The sequence below is a fragment of the Meleagris gallopavo genome, chromosome 3 (assembly GCF_905368555.1).
Source record: "Meleagris gallopavo chromosome 3, MGAL_WU_HG_1.1, whole genome shotgun sequence".
Lineage (NCBI taxonomy): Eukaryota > Metazoa > Chordata > Aves > Galliformes > Phasianidae > Meleagris > Meleagris gallopavo.
Window position 1 is genome coordinate 6,908,638 of NC_139406.1, and position 14,002 is coordinate 6,922,639.

The 14,002-nt window shown below is 42.3% G+C and overlaps 1 long non-coding RNA gene across 6 annotated transcripts in view; it reads right to left on the reverse strand.

The window, feature by feature from the left end:
• LOC116216418 (uncharacterized) overlaps window positions 1-14,002 on the reverse strand; it is a 112,247-nt gene that overhangs the window by 67,015 nt on the left and 31,230 nt on the right. The window contains exon 6 of one of the 6 annotated variants that reach the window (XR_014882261.1): window positions 7,031-7,115. The exons of the other annotated variants lie outside the window; for them this stretch is intronic. This is a non-coding gene — a long non-coding RNA (uncharacterized LOC116216418). The remainder of the gene's footprint in view (window positions 1-7,030; window positions 7,116-14,002) is intronic. 6 annotated transcript variants of the gene reach the window in all.

Genomic DNA, 14,002 nt, shown 5'->3' on the forward strand with positions numbered 1-14,002 from the left:
CCATTCCCAATTGCTTCCTTTCTCTAGCCTATTTTATCATTTGATTTTTTACTGGCAGAAAAAAAAAAGTTAAATTAAAAATAGGCCTTTGTTGCTTTTTCTGGCCCCAGCATTCCTTGGCAGCTGATTTCACTCTCCCTTTATTTTCCTTTTTAAAAATATTCTTTTACTTAGCATCACACCACCCTTATTTGCCCAGAAGGTCTCTCTGCTCCTCCTGGCCAGCCTGGCTGCTCTCTGTTGGGATGGTTATAGGTGACAGAGTGTCCCTGTATTTCACCTCCTTCCCTTTCCCTTTCTGTTTCCTGCCTCACTCCTGTATGTCCACCCATTCTGTATACAGGCTCAGTGCTGGAAATACTTTTACTTAAGCCCTATTATTGGCTTTCCTGCAGAACGGGTAAGTGAAACCTGGCACTGTAACTCAGTAAAATCTTTTTGTGTTCCTTGCTCCATTTTACACAAAAGCCCAGAAATTTTCCCTGCAGGCTTGTAATTGTGATGCCGTTATAGGATAGCTCTTTTAAGCCAATCATCTGAAATGCCCATCCTTCTGTGTGCTATTGTGTGTTGGAAAAGAGCGAAGCTCCCTCCCTCCTTGCTGTGCAGACATCCCAACACTGAAATTAGGCTGCACAAATCTGCCTCTTCAAAACCTGAAATAAGAAATGAATCTCACTACAAAGGCGGTGAAAAGTTTTCCATTGGCTTCACATGGCAGATGCTAAGGGCGAAGAGGAGATTTCAAGCTTTCCTTCAAGGAAATTAAGTGATGGGACCAGTTATTAGTGATGATCATAAAATCGTTTGAGTTGGAAGAGACTTAAATGTCACCAAGTCCAATTCCCCCGCAGAGAACAGGGGACATGCACAGCTAGGTCAAGTAGCTCAGAGCCCTGACCAGCCTGGATCTGAAATTCTCCAGACAGTGAAGGAGATGATGAGGAGAGCATCCAGGTGAATTGCTGCTCCTGTTCCCTCTGCCTCATGCGTACCCAACAGCTCTCTCTCTGGCACAGGAAGCCCTGCACTGCCTTTCAGCTCAACAGTTATTTGCCTGCAGCCCAAGCCATGTTTAATATGTTGTATCCTCTTTCTGCTGTCAGAAGTGTTGTGTATCATCAAGGCATGAAATTCGTGGTTGTTTCCCCAACTTGCAAAACAAACCATGTCAATAGGCCCAGGGTACAAGGCCATTTTTCAGATTTCTACCAAAACTGTTCAAGCAAATGAAGTAGTAAATAAAGTTACTGCTGCACTTCTCTATCCATCAGCTGCTTCGGATACCATCAGTGCTGGAGCATACAGAAGTGAAGTTAGGGGCAGAGGTGGAAGTAACCAGGAGAACAAAGAGGAAAAGTCTCTCAGCTGAGTGAATGTGTACAGAAACCTCCCATCCGTCTGCACAGATCAGCAGAACCTGCTCCAGCCAGACTCCCACCCATTTCTGAATGCTGAGGGATGAGAGGCAACACAAGCAGCCAGATGTGCTTACCATTCTGCTGGCTTAGGCCCACCACACCAGATATGCCATTTTGAAATGCCTTCTAGCCCTGCTGGCACGGAGAGGGTGATGGCCTGAACTCATACCAGCTGCCTGTAGGCACTGATCTCTTTCCCTCTGTTAAGAGGAACGAAGGAAGACAGACATCACTAGAAAGCCATACCAATATCAGCCTGGAAGACGTGTTCTCTAGCATTGCCTTCCTCTCCACAAACAGACTGAAGTTAGGTAGGGCATGCCTTAGATGATATGTGTGCATTTTGTCCTCCGTAGTGGCATTTTTTAAAAGCAGTTTAAGCTCTGATACTAGGAGGTAATGAGTTTTAAACAGTTTGTTTGCTAACTGCCAGGCAGCTCTTTCACTTAGGCCTGGCTTTGACCCTGTTTCCACCTGGTAATTTCTCATGGATGGAGATAGAGGCTGCACCTGGTCACACCTTGCCATCAGAAAGCTTCATCACATCACCCAGGTCCCACCCCATCCCCAGGTCCTGTGGGAAGGGGAATTATACCACATTGTGATGTGTATAGGCAATCCATGTTCTTCAGGACCTCTTGCTATAACCCTCATCCTCTCACAGTAAAATACATGGTACACCATTCACAGACTTAGTGCTCCTCGCATTGTAGGAAAGCAGATCACTTATGTGCTGGGGAACAGTAGTTCTAAATCCGTGTGTTCTTGCTTTCATTAGACATTATTATTTGTGTCTGGATCTGCAAAGTATATGATTTCAAAAGAAGGTAAGTTTTGTGTTTAAAAACCTTTTGGATGTGATGCCCAGGGACATGATTTAGTGGAGGGTTGTTAGGGTAGTATGGTCAGATGGACTCAATGATCTTTAAGGTCTTTTCCAATCTGGGCAATTCTGTGATTCTATGATTTTTTTTTTTTTTTTTTTAAGGAAATAAATGTTATGTTTCTCTGTCACATGCAGTGCGTTCCCTCTTCTTCTGGAAAGGGGTCTGAAGTTTGAGTGCTTAAAAGGGACATGAATGGAGATGAAATGAGTGCTGTAGGACTCTTTACATGGTCACTGCGAAGATGCTGCAGCAACCCTGAGGATCAGGTCCTCTACATTTTACAGTCAGACAATTACTAATTATTCTAGGATGTTGTTTCCTTCTAATGCTTGATTTGCTGACCGAGCCCTCCTGCAAAGCCACTGAGCTGGTCTGCCCTGTTGCTCAAGGTAGCTGTTCCTTGGGGATCTTGAAGCATGCTTCAGAAACACCAGGGGGCTGAGCTGCAGGGCTACAGAGAGCTGCTGGGTAAGAGCAGTGCAGTGGCAAATCCCAGCTCAAGGTGTGCAACGATCCTCAGTTCTGGACTTATTCTTTCAGACTCAGGATCAACTTCTGCTTTTAGAAACAGGAACGGTTAAAATCTACCGAATCTTTGATGAACGCTGGCAAGGAGCAGGGAGCATTTGTCCTTAAGTACCAAAGGCTTTTGAAAAGCTCTGCCACTTCTTTCAGATGATGAAAAACAGCATTTGTGAAAGAAACACTCTTCTCTAATGAGTGTCTGCTTTAATCCAGAGCACACCAGAGGCTAAATAAACTGAGTGGGCTTAGCCAAATGTGCACGCAGTTCACACAGGCCTTGCTCAGGCTAATGGATCATTGTTATGCCAGGATATAATGGATAAATTGGCAAGGGTCTGTCCCTTGCATGTTTGATGCTGTCTCTGGACAAAACTGTAGAGCCACATTTTCTTACATTCTATAGTATTATTTCTTATAGTCAACTCTTTTTTTTTTTCCTTTTTTTTTTTTTTTTGTGCTGTCAAAATGGCATAAAAAGTTCCAGAAATAATTCAAAGTAATTAAAAATAAAAGGGCAGGAATCTGATGCCAGGGAGGGGAGCATTTTTTCTTTTAGCCCATTTTTGTGGATCCCATTGTGCCAAGACAGAAAACAGTGAGATGTTCAAATATTAATAAAGTGGTAGCACAGCCAAATTAAAATGCCCCAATTCTCTTAAGTAATGTTTCCAACAGAACACAAAAGAATGATCAAGCCCCCAAACTGGTGAAGGAGAATTTATGACCTGCCATCTGAGCTGCCAAGAATTTCCTCTTGGTGATGAGGATGGCATGGGAATTGTTCTGCCTTTAAATTTCACCAACTCTGCATTCCCAGAGTGACATAGCACTGCTCCTGGCAGCAGAAAGCCTGCTTCTGCCTTCTCAAGGAGATTAGTCTCTGCTCAGCATCTACCTCCATACCTGCACAAACACATTTTTGTTAAAGAAGCAACTCTCAAAATGTGGTACAAGTTATATTTAATGTGTAATTCCACAAGATGGCATAGGGCAAATAACCAGGTCCTGGTGATGTTCAACAAAGAACCTAGTAAATTAGCAGAGAAAAAATAGGATTTGGCTTTGATGGCTTATTTTTGTTTTGTTTGTTTTTTCAACGGTTGATTCAAGAAACTGTATGTTTCTTTAAAATGCTATTTAAGCAAACCATCTGAAACGGAAGAACTTAAATATTGACCTGCATACAGTGCGTGTATATCTATCCTGTATGGTACCTAGGCCACCACACCAAGTCTGGACTGGTCTTGACCTGTGGTTCAGTGTAGACGTCAAGTGTTATCTAAGTTAGTCATCTAAGCGGGTATGATAAAGCATTTTGTGGCTTTTAGTTTGAAGTGCTGTGGGGAGTGGGGTTTTCCTGCTGACATTCCCGAGTAGCCATCTCTCATGTGGCTGGCCACAATAGCAGGGAGCCCAGCACTTCTGCCAGAGTGGTTTCACCCTGTCCCATGCTCCTAAGAGATCTTTGCCTCAACACCATCAGGCTTGCATGCGTCACCCACTCTCATTTTTCTTATGTTGAAGTGGTGAGCTTTGTTCATTCCTTGTGCAGAAACAAGGGTAATACGGACTTATGCATGGTGAGTAACAGAGCCAATTAGTCATAAGAGGAAACAAAACCCCAAATACTATCAGTGTCTTTTTAATATAACTCTTCTCTGAAATATCCCTGTCTACCTTCCATGGATTAGGACATTAGGACAGTCAGACATTATGGTCACCATATTCTGCATATCCAGTGAATTTGCAAACGTCATTTTTCATTATATTTTCTTCCTCTCTCCTGTGTTCTGGTTCACCTCAACTTCCTATTATGATATATTGAAGTTTCATTTAACTGGCTTTTAATACTGCTTTCACTACCCAGATAGACCATTTTCTGTTTTTTCTATCCAAAAACTGCCACACATACATTTTGGTATTGATGACGGTCCAGTCTCTGTCTGGATATAGACAGGTTTTCTAATAACAAGAATTCCAAGTGAAAATCATGAGAGGTAGCACCAACCTCTACCCCTTGAAGGGCTTCTGTATAAAAGATCTGATCTCATTCTAACCAAGCTAGAATCTGCCTTCTCCCAGAATTTTTCTTAGCACTTGAAGTATGTATTATCCCTCATTTAACACTCTGCATTTTTTACACATTGGTTAATGGGTATTTTCTCTCTCTCTCCTTATAGAAAAGAAAAATTCAAAGAATTAGATGAAAAGGACCTGACTCAGTTCATAGAAATGTTGACTTAGTTTCCAAAACCTGCAGAAGTGGCTGAGTTTCTCCCACCTCTAGCATATTTGATCCTAGTCCTCTCCCATTGCGAAACCAAATTTCCAAAAGTGGAGCATGAATCTGTTACTGATATCTTTGAGAGAACCTCTATTTCAGTGTTTAAATGAATAGCTCTTAAAAACATGCAGCGTTTGTTACATGCAGTCTCACACAGACTCAGATAAATAAACTGAATGTACCTGTCCTCTCCACACCAGGTATTTATCTTCTGCTCACCCCACTCTGGTATAAAACACCGGACTCTTCCACAAGCCTTACCATCTCCTACTCTGGTCCTATTATGCCACATGCCAGCCTCACATATGTCACTTGGCAAATGTCATACAGATCTTGGAACCTCCTTGTGTCCACGGTCTCAACACATCTTGTTCTGGATTCCAAGAGTAAATGTGCACCATGTACAAAAGGAAACAGTTTTACTCCATGCTTCTGTCCCTACTGCATTCAAGAGCAATATTCTGTAGAAATAACGTAAAAGGCTTATTCTAGTTTGCATTTCCAATTCAGACAGACAGCTGTGGTACCTACGTGATAGCACAATCAGTGCTGACACAGCCATACATGGACAACATTTACAGAAATGTAAAAAGAAAGGTTCCTGGCCTAAGATTCCAGCCTAAATGAGCCAAACACAATAAATGTGATAATTATTCCTTCTCATTGTGAACTGAACAATTCAATTTGGAAGGAAAGATGTTCCATTGCTATCCCCAGTCCTGCTGTTATTTTATTTTATATGCACTGTTACTGCTCATCACAGAGATTTTCCACGTTCAGTCTGGGAGTACCTTTGCCAGAAAGTTCAGATTATGGTCTAAACTCAGGTTAATGAGGCTTCTGAGGGTTTGCCTACACGGGGAAGTTAGAGTGCCATAATGGAAGCTGTTAATTTCTACACTTTCAGGACACCCTTGGCCAGGCACAGACGAGCACATGTTCACATGCTAGAGCTTGAGCTGGCCAGGCAAGAGGGAGCATCGGTCTGACAGCTGTAGAGCTGCAAGAACACAGCACTCTTCCATGCTCTGATAAAAATCTGGCCTTGTCATCCTAGCTTGGCACCCCCAGGCAAATGTCCATCATCTTCAGGGAGAGCTGATGGGCCAGCCCTGCCACATGGGACGCAGTGCCCACCAGGCGACTTGGTGGCTGCTGGCTCCAGAGTGGAAAACACACCCAAAAACATACGGTCCCCAGTACATCTGCGCTCTCAGACAGGGCAGCCCAACACACACCAGCCTCAATGCACAGCACTCTGGGGAGGTCCTCTGAAAGCCTGCCATCCTGCACCCCTTCCAGTTGCTGCTTTTGAATGATTACAGCTATTGCAAAATCACTGCTGCTGTTGCAAAAACAGCAAAAAAAAAAAAAAAAAAAAAGGCACCAGCCCAGTGCACACTTTTTATATGGGTGATGTCAACTACAGAAAAAAAAAGAAAAAAACGAAGCACCAATCTAGGGGCTGTGAGCTTACACTGTTTCCTGACACTACAGTGTGAAAGTACTCCAGTCTAATAAAGCATTTTAGCTACTTCCTCATCTCCACTTAGCACCAAAGAGTACCACTACTTAACTTCTTGCACCACCACACATCAGTCACCATGTTAGAAGGGAAAGGTGATTTTGTCCTATCAATGCAGTGGTCACTTATTCAGCATCTTGTCTTTGCTTCTTGTTTTGAAGCAACAGCTCGATCTACGTTGGGCTGAAAGAGCAGCACTGTAGGTGGCTTGCCACCATGCAAGACTCTCTTAGTTACCTGCTACCCTCCCATCTCCCATGAACAGGGCAGCTTTGCATGTGTGGCTGTGGGGCCATGCTTAAATGGCAGCACACATTCAGGGCTGCTTTATGGAAAAATAAAGGAAGAAACAACAACGAAAGAAGGCAGATGCACATAAGATACTTACACTGTCTTCTGAGCACAGGGCAGGTCTGTTGCAGATGCATGGGGCTTTCTCAAGCAGAAAGATGTGCTCAGCTCTGGAGCCTCTCCTAGTAAAGGAGAGCAATTGTAGGGCTTTAGCACGACCTACTATCCTAGCACAGCATGGACAAGTCAGCCACAGTGCAGAACACCACAAGCTTTCCTCCAAGCAGGTGTCTTGAACCTCACCTGCCCCAAGCACAGCATGAACCTCAGGTGGAATAAGTGCCATCATTGCAGACAGAAAGATGTTTGAGCACGTGGCTCATTTCACTGTGCAGAAATACCCACAGATAACAGCTTTTTTGTCCCATTATATTTAACTACAATCATTACACAGTAATTTTTACATCAAAGAAAAGTTACTTCAGAGCTGAGAATGCTGCTCACATAGAAAACACAAAGGAACTGCTTTTTTTATACTAAAGCTGAAGGGAAGTACATGAGACAGTTATCTCCCATTTGTTCAGGAAGACTGATATCTGCTGTGGAAGGAAATGACTGAACAAACTGCAGGTGTAGCAAGGTAGTTAAATCAATTGGGCCCAGCAAATTGCAGCTTCTCTAAAGGAAGGTTAATAGCTGGCCTGGAAACCGCATGCTAAAGAATAACAAGTGCATGCACATATGTGACAAAGAGAACAAGGCAACCCTACAGATCTTCTTTTATGTCCCTGCACTAAAATGTCTGTGTCACCTGTGATTCAGCCTGCACAGAAAGATCTACAAAAAGCTCCATGTTTTCCCAAAAGACTGATAATCAGGTATATATCCGTGAAACTTTTGCCTTCTGCCGAATGACAAGGGACAGGATGAATCTTCACTTTAAATATTTGCAGTCTTTGGGTAAAAGTGGGAAACCGATGTTAAAAACTGTATTTATATTATACACACGAAGAGTGGTTAGGATAAGAATAAATGCCACAAAAAAGATCTCATGATTCCCTGTATTCCCTCACTGGCAATCTTAAGATGCATAGGCAGTATCTTCTGGGTCAAGGGTTTTTGCCTCTTCCTAGAGGCCTAGCATGGGCCCTCTGCCCCAAAAAGCCTACAGCAAAACTTACCCCATTGTTGTCACAGTACTGAGTAATAACAGGGATGTAAGGAGGATGTAAGTTTGGCTACACTGCTCCCCAAACCAGACTTCATGGAGTCTGAATGCCTGCTGCTTGTGTGAGTGGGCTTCAGTGGTGGAACAACTGGTTTAACCAGTGGAACCATGATTTAACCAATGTCCCAAATTTCTCATTCCCCACACTAAAACTTGGAAATCAGGGTATTCCTCCCTTTTTAAGGCCAGGAACAATCTCAGCTCTGGTAAACTGGGGTAATCTGACTCATTCCCATTTAATTCAGGCAACCTTCGGCAGTGGAGATTTGGGTTTTAGGCAGGTATTGATAGGGCAGCTTTTATGTACTTTTCTGCTTTGCCTTTTCATTCTTGTTGTTCAGGTGTCTGAGGGCTTTAAGGGATATGCATTTTATGTGTCACAAGGAAAGGTAGGATGTGAACTTGACTTCATCAGGTCCTTGGTGTTCTGAGCTGATACCGTGCTCGTAGAAAAAGCCTCTCTGTACAGCTGAGCTTCTGCCAGATCCTGCACAGTTCTTTTTGATGATGTTCTCAGACCAACAAATCATCCACGCAGGCAGGTTGGTAACAACAGACAAGGAGCAGGGTAAGGTACTTAACAGCACTGGAACAGGTTACTGAGCGTTGTGGTTGATGTCCCGTCCCTGGAGGCTTTCAAGGTGAGGCTGGATAAGGCCCTGGGCAACATGGTCCAGCTGTGGCATCCCTGTTCATTGCAGGGAACTTAGACCAGACAGCCTTCAGAGGTCCCTTCCGACTCTAAGGATTCTGTGATTCTATGATTCTATTCTGTGATCCTGCAGTCCATCACAATTCACCAAATACTTAGTATACTTGCCATGTCACTTCATGGATTTGCCATTCTTAGAGATGTTGATGAAAACTTGTTTTCATTCTGTTTGCTATCACAGCAATTGCATTTGTTAAGCTACACCTTTTTCACAGTTTGTATAGAGAAGGCAAAGAGAAAATCTTTTCTTCAGCTGCTGACATTTCAGCTGTTTGACTTCATCAATTGAATCCAACAGATTTTCTTTTGAAAATGCAAGTCAAAGTTTTGTTTGGCCGAGAAGGACACAGCCATTTTGAGACATGTGAAACCCACTGTCTTTTAGTCACAGTTTCACAAGCGGTGGATGCTCCCATTTTCAAACATGCTTATTGCAGTCAGCTCAGTTCCCAAGTGCTCTGGCGTACATAATTCCTGAGAAAGCAGTTCTTCTGGCAGATTAAGAGAACAGTTCGCTTTTGCCTCAGGCCATTAACATTTTAATAAAATGTTCGTCAAGTGTGATAACCATTTATCTTTAGGAGACTTTATCTATTATTAGCCTTACTAAGTAACAAGTTTATTTTTGCTGACATGTAGATTTTCCAATCCTAATCAAGACTGATTCCATTTTTTTTTTCTTATTTCACGTTCCATTGTGTTGTGTTCATTTGTGTGTGTTTTGTGAGTTTATTTGCTTTTGCACTGAATTTCAACGCTTTCCATCCCCTCAGAGTTAGGAAAAATACATGATCTCGTCAGAAGTGGTTACAAAAAGTCTTTTCTCCAATCCATCAGTCACTTCAGCTTGGGCAAATTTCTAGTTGCTCACCTCCTGGTTTCTCAGTCACTGGTTTATCTGAAAATTATTACTGTCCCCTAAACTCAAAATTTGGAGAAGAACTAAAATTTGTTTAGCAGAAGCTATAATTATCCAAGGTTTCAGATGTCTGCCAAGATACCAGGGTTACCATTATTCAGAGTAATTAATGCTTTCATCAATTTAGAAGACTGTACAAACATCGTGGCCTCGTGCTACTAGACAATGAGCTCATTCTATGAGATGATGAATGTCTTTGCCTCCTATAGATTTATCAGCATCTTGCAGGTTTGAGATCCATGCTGGTCACGTATGGGAAAGGCTGAACCAGTTAGGAAAAACACAGCTTTCAGCCGCAAGTCTCCCATCCACCAGCTGATTGACAAACACACTCTATTACTGGGAGTAAACAACCTGTTTGGTTATTTTTAATTTAATTTTTAAAGTTTTCAGAGCGTTCATTTCATCCCTGCTTTCTATATACCTTCGCAAAGCCATGTTATTGCTGAGATTGCTATGGGATGACGCACTGGGAATTTTGCAAGGAAGAAAAATCCAACTGTATTTTATGTGCTCAGAATGACATGATAAGCTTGAGGATATGGATCTGCACAGATAGATATCAAACTATTTCTACTGTAATCTCAGATATGACTACAGTGTAGGGCGGAGTTAGAGCTGGTGGCAGGCTGGCTGCAAAATAAAATAAAAAGCCATGAGGTTGTGAACTAAATCCTCTCTCTGACAAAATTTAAAAAATTTGAAAGCTATCTAATAATAATCTGTGAATTAACAACAATGGAATGAACAAAAACAGCAAACAGGTTCCTCCCTGGGATATAAATAGAGATAGCTTGAAAAGATTTATGGGGAATTCTGGCTTAATAATTTAAAGTAATTGTGATTTGCCATTAAAAAGCCGTAAATTATGACAAATAGACAAGAAGCCTTTCAAATCACTCTGTATGAATCACTTGGTTTGCAGAAGATGGCCTCTTGAGTCAGTAATAAAAGTCTGAAGACAGGATGACATTCCTTACTCTATCACAAAATCTCTCTCTAGCATATGTTACAAATTGCTCTGGGTGCTCTTCAAAGTCCACCAAAGTAAAGAGAACAAAGTGTCTACTAACACTCTTTTAAGAATGTAGGTCCATTCGTATCTCTAAGACCTTTAAAACTACGATGCAAAAAGCAAACTCTGAATGCAAAGCATTTGTGGTAATCCTTGAAACACACACTAAAACTTAAAGCCTTTTCCTTTGAGAAGATTCCTGAAACTCTATAGGTCCTAATGTATACTTGTCCTCCCTCAACCTAGGGAGACAACTCATGGGTCAGAGCCACATCAGCCATTCCCTAGGAGGAAATACAGATCATAGAATCATAGAATGGCCTGGGTTGAAAAGGACCACAATGATCATCCAGTTCCAACCCCTGCTACGTGCAGGGTCGCCATCCAGGTTTCCCAGAGCCAAATCCAGCCTGGCCTTGAATGCCTGCAGGGAGGGCATTCATGACCTCCTTGGCAACCTGTTCCAATGCATCACCATCCTCTGTGAAAAACTTCCTCCTAATATCTAACCTAAACCTCCCCTGTCTTAGTTTAAGTTTAAACTTAGTTTAAATTTTCCCCCTTGTCCTATCACTATCCACCCTCATAAACAGCCATTTCCCCTCCTGTTTATACGCTCCCTTCAAATATTGGAAGGCCACAATGAGGTCTCCCCAGAGCCTTCTCATCTCCAAGCTAAACAAACCCAGTTCCCTCAGCCTTTCCTCATAGGAGAGGTGCTCCAGCTGTCTGATCATCTTAATGGCATTCGTCTGGACCCATTCCAAGAGCTCCACGTCTTTCTTGTGCCAGGGGCCCCAGGCCGAGATACAATACTCCAGATCTAAGTGCAAGATCCACAGACAACCCAAACTGCGTGCTTCAGTTCTATTACAAAATCACAAAAAATGAGGAGCCTTCAGGGTCTTCTGTACGAGGACAGGTTAGCAGATAGCCCTACTCCTGCACTGCCCCCAAGGAATGGCCTCAAATGGAGGCTGTGGAGGTTGAGTGCTTGGCCTGCCTCAGGAAAGCAGAGAGCAGAAGCTCTTCCTGCCAATATGCTTCCAGACAGAATTGCTAACTGTATCATTTGCTTTTTTAAACGCAAATGAAGTAGTCTTTACCGTGAGCAGGCAGAATCACTCACATCTAATTTATCTCCTGTTTTATTACCCATTGAAAGGACATGCAGGTTGCCCTAGCGGCATGCAACAGGCAGCTACGGGACAGCAACCATTCATTTCTACATAGCGTATGGGTTTGATCTCGTTTGGCTAATTATCCCATTAACCTGTACCTAAAGATCCAATTACTGCAGCTGTGGGTGACTGAGTAAAGGGCAGCAGCAGTAAGCCTGGAGCCTGGGGTCTGTGCTAACATTCTCTGGTGTTTATATACCTGCATGAGCCAAGCCCTCCCTGAAGAGACACAGCAAAATTTACATTTGTATGATGACCATGAACGAGTAGCATTTTCTATCTCTTTCTTAAGTTAAAATTTGATTTGTGTTGAAGTACTCAAGTACCAAATGCCTGGGTTCATAAACCAGTCACAAACTGTGTGAGCATGGTGTGGCAAAGTTCATTCATCAGTGCAACTGGAAAGACTCACTGAGGAACAGGGAGCAGAGGAGCTATAAAAGCTGTCACTGTTTGTACCAGGGGCATTTGAACTGGTCTTGTGTAAGGACCAGCTAGACAGTGTGTCTAATTCCTCTCTTCAACCACACATGTCTGGGCTTCATTCCTTCTTGTGTGAGGAAGGGTGGGTGTATATCTTTCCTAGATGCCACATTCATGGTAGATATTACCCCAGTCACTCACATAGAAGAGGAGGTTAAAACCAATAGAACTGCCATGCCTCTGTTCTCATGTAAAGTTCTAAAGGAAAAATGGAAGAGGGAACAGCTGCAAAAAAGCGTATGTTAAAATCCCACTAATATAAAAGATTTATAAGCCAGATTCAAATGTGACCAGTGCAGAAAGTTAAGATGAGGACACAAAGGGACTGTCTCTGAAATTTAGAAAGATAACATGAAAAGCAGTGGTATTGATGAGAAGGAGCAAGTGAATGTCACTAAAAATTATATAAAGCAAGAAAATAAAGGAGAGAAAAGAAAAGGAAAAGGAAAAGGAAAAGGAAAAGGGAAGAGAAAATATACTAATTAGAAACCTTATGTTCCTTAGGGAGGGAAATATCCAACATTATCTATGAGGACTCAGCCAGAAAAGAACAGACAGTGGAAATGCACTCTTGGGACATGCTTGAAGAAAAGGTTTATCATCTTTTAGGAAATATCTTCAACAGACAATTAAAGAATCTTCTGAGGCAAGAAATTCTGTTTTTTTCTGATGGCATTCTCCATTGTAAGAGGTATTTATGTAACCTATTGAATCAGAGACAGAGATTATCACTACCAAAAATTTCAACAGTGGTTCTGGGAAGTACAGTTTGGGTATTTGGAATTTGGAGCAGTTTTTTTAATTGGCAGTCAGCCTACAAAGATCAAATCATTTATCCTGCCCTATTCTCAAAAGCAGAGAATGAAATCCAGACAAGCAGCCTTCTCCATGAGAAATATTTTCCCTCCTTAATTTGGGAAATGTTTTATTTTCTGCCTAAATAAGGAATAGCAAGAACTCAGAAAGCTACACACTCTTCTAATTAGACTTTGCTTCTGAATATCCTTTTGCATTATTTTCCATAAACCTTAGCAGACAGTGTTTTTCATTGCTGTTCTTTGCCCATCTGTCTTCGTGTATCGACTGTCTCAGGATATCTGTTCAGCAGAAGAACCTGCAAGGCTGAAGCCAGGATGGAGCCTGCTCAGAGATTGCTATATTGGTGACTGCAGATAATTCCCTCTCTACAATGGGTTATCTGCTGCTCGCCCAGCAGCACTTTGATTGACTGCTTTCATTTTACTGTTGTAATGTTTGGTGTGATTTCTGGGCAGCGTTTCTAATCTCATACAGTAACAGGTTGGTGTTTTTCATCCCTGAGTTTAATTTCTCGTGCCCAGAGTCCCCAGTGCTGGGTGTGTTTCATATTACAAAACAGGATTCACAAAATAAACCACATCTGCTATACATTTAATCAGGGTTCTTTTGTTATGTGTGGCTGGGATACATGCAAAACTTCTGCATCCACTGTGATACAGCAACTACACGCCACTTCCAAGGGCTTCCTGCAAACCTTGGTATCCTGTCTTTC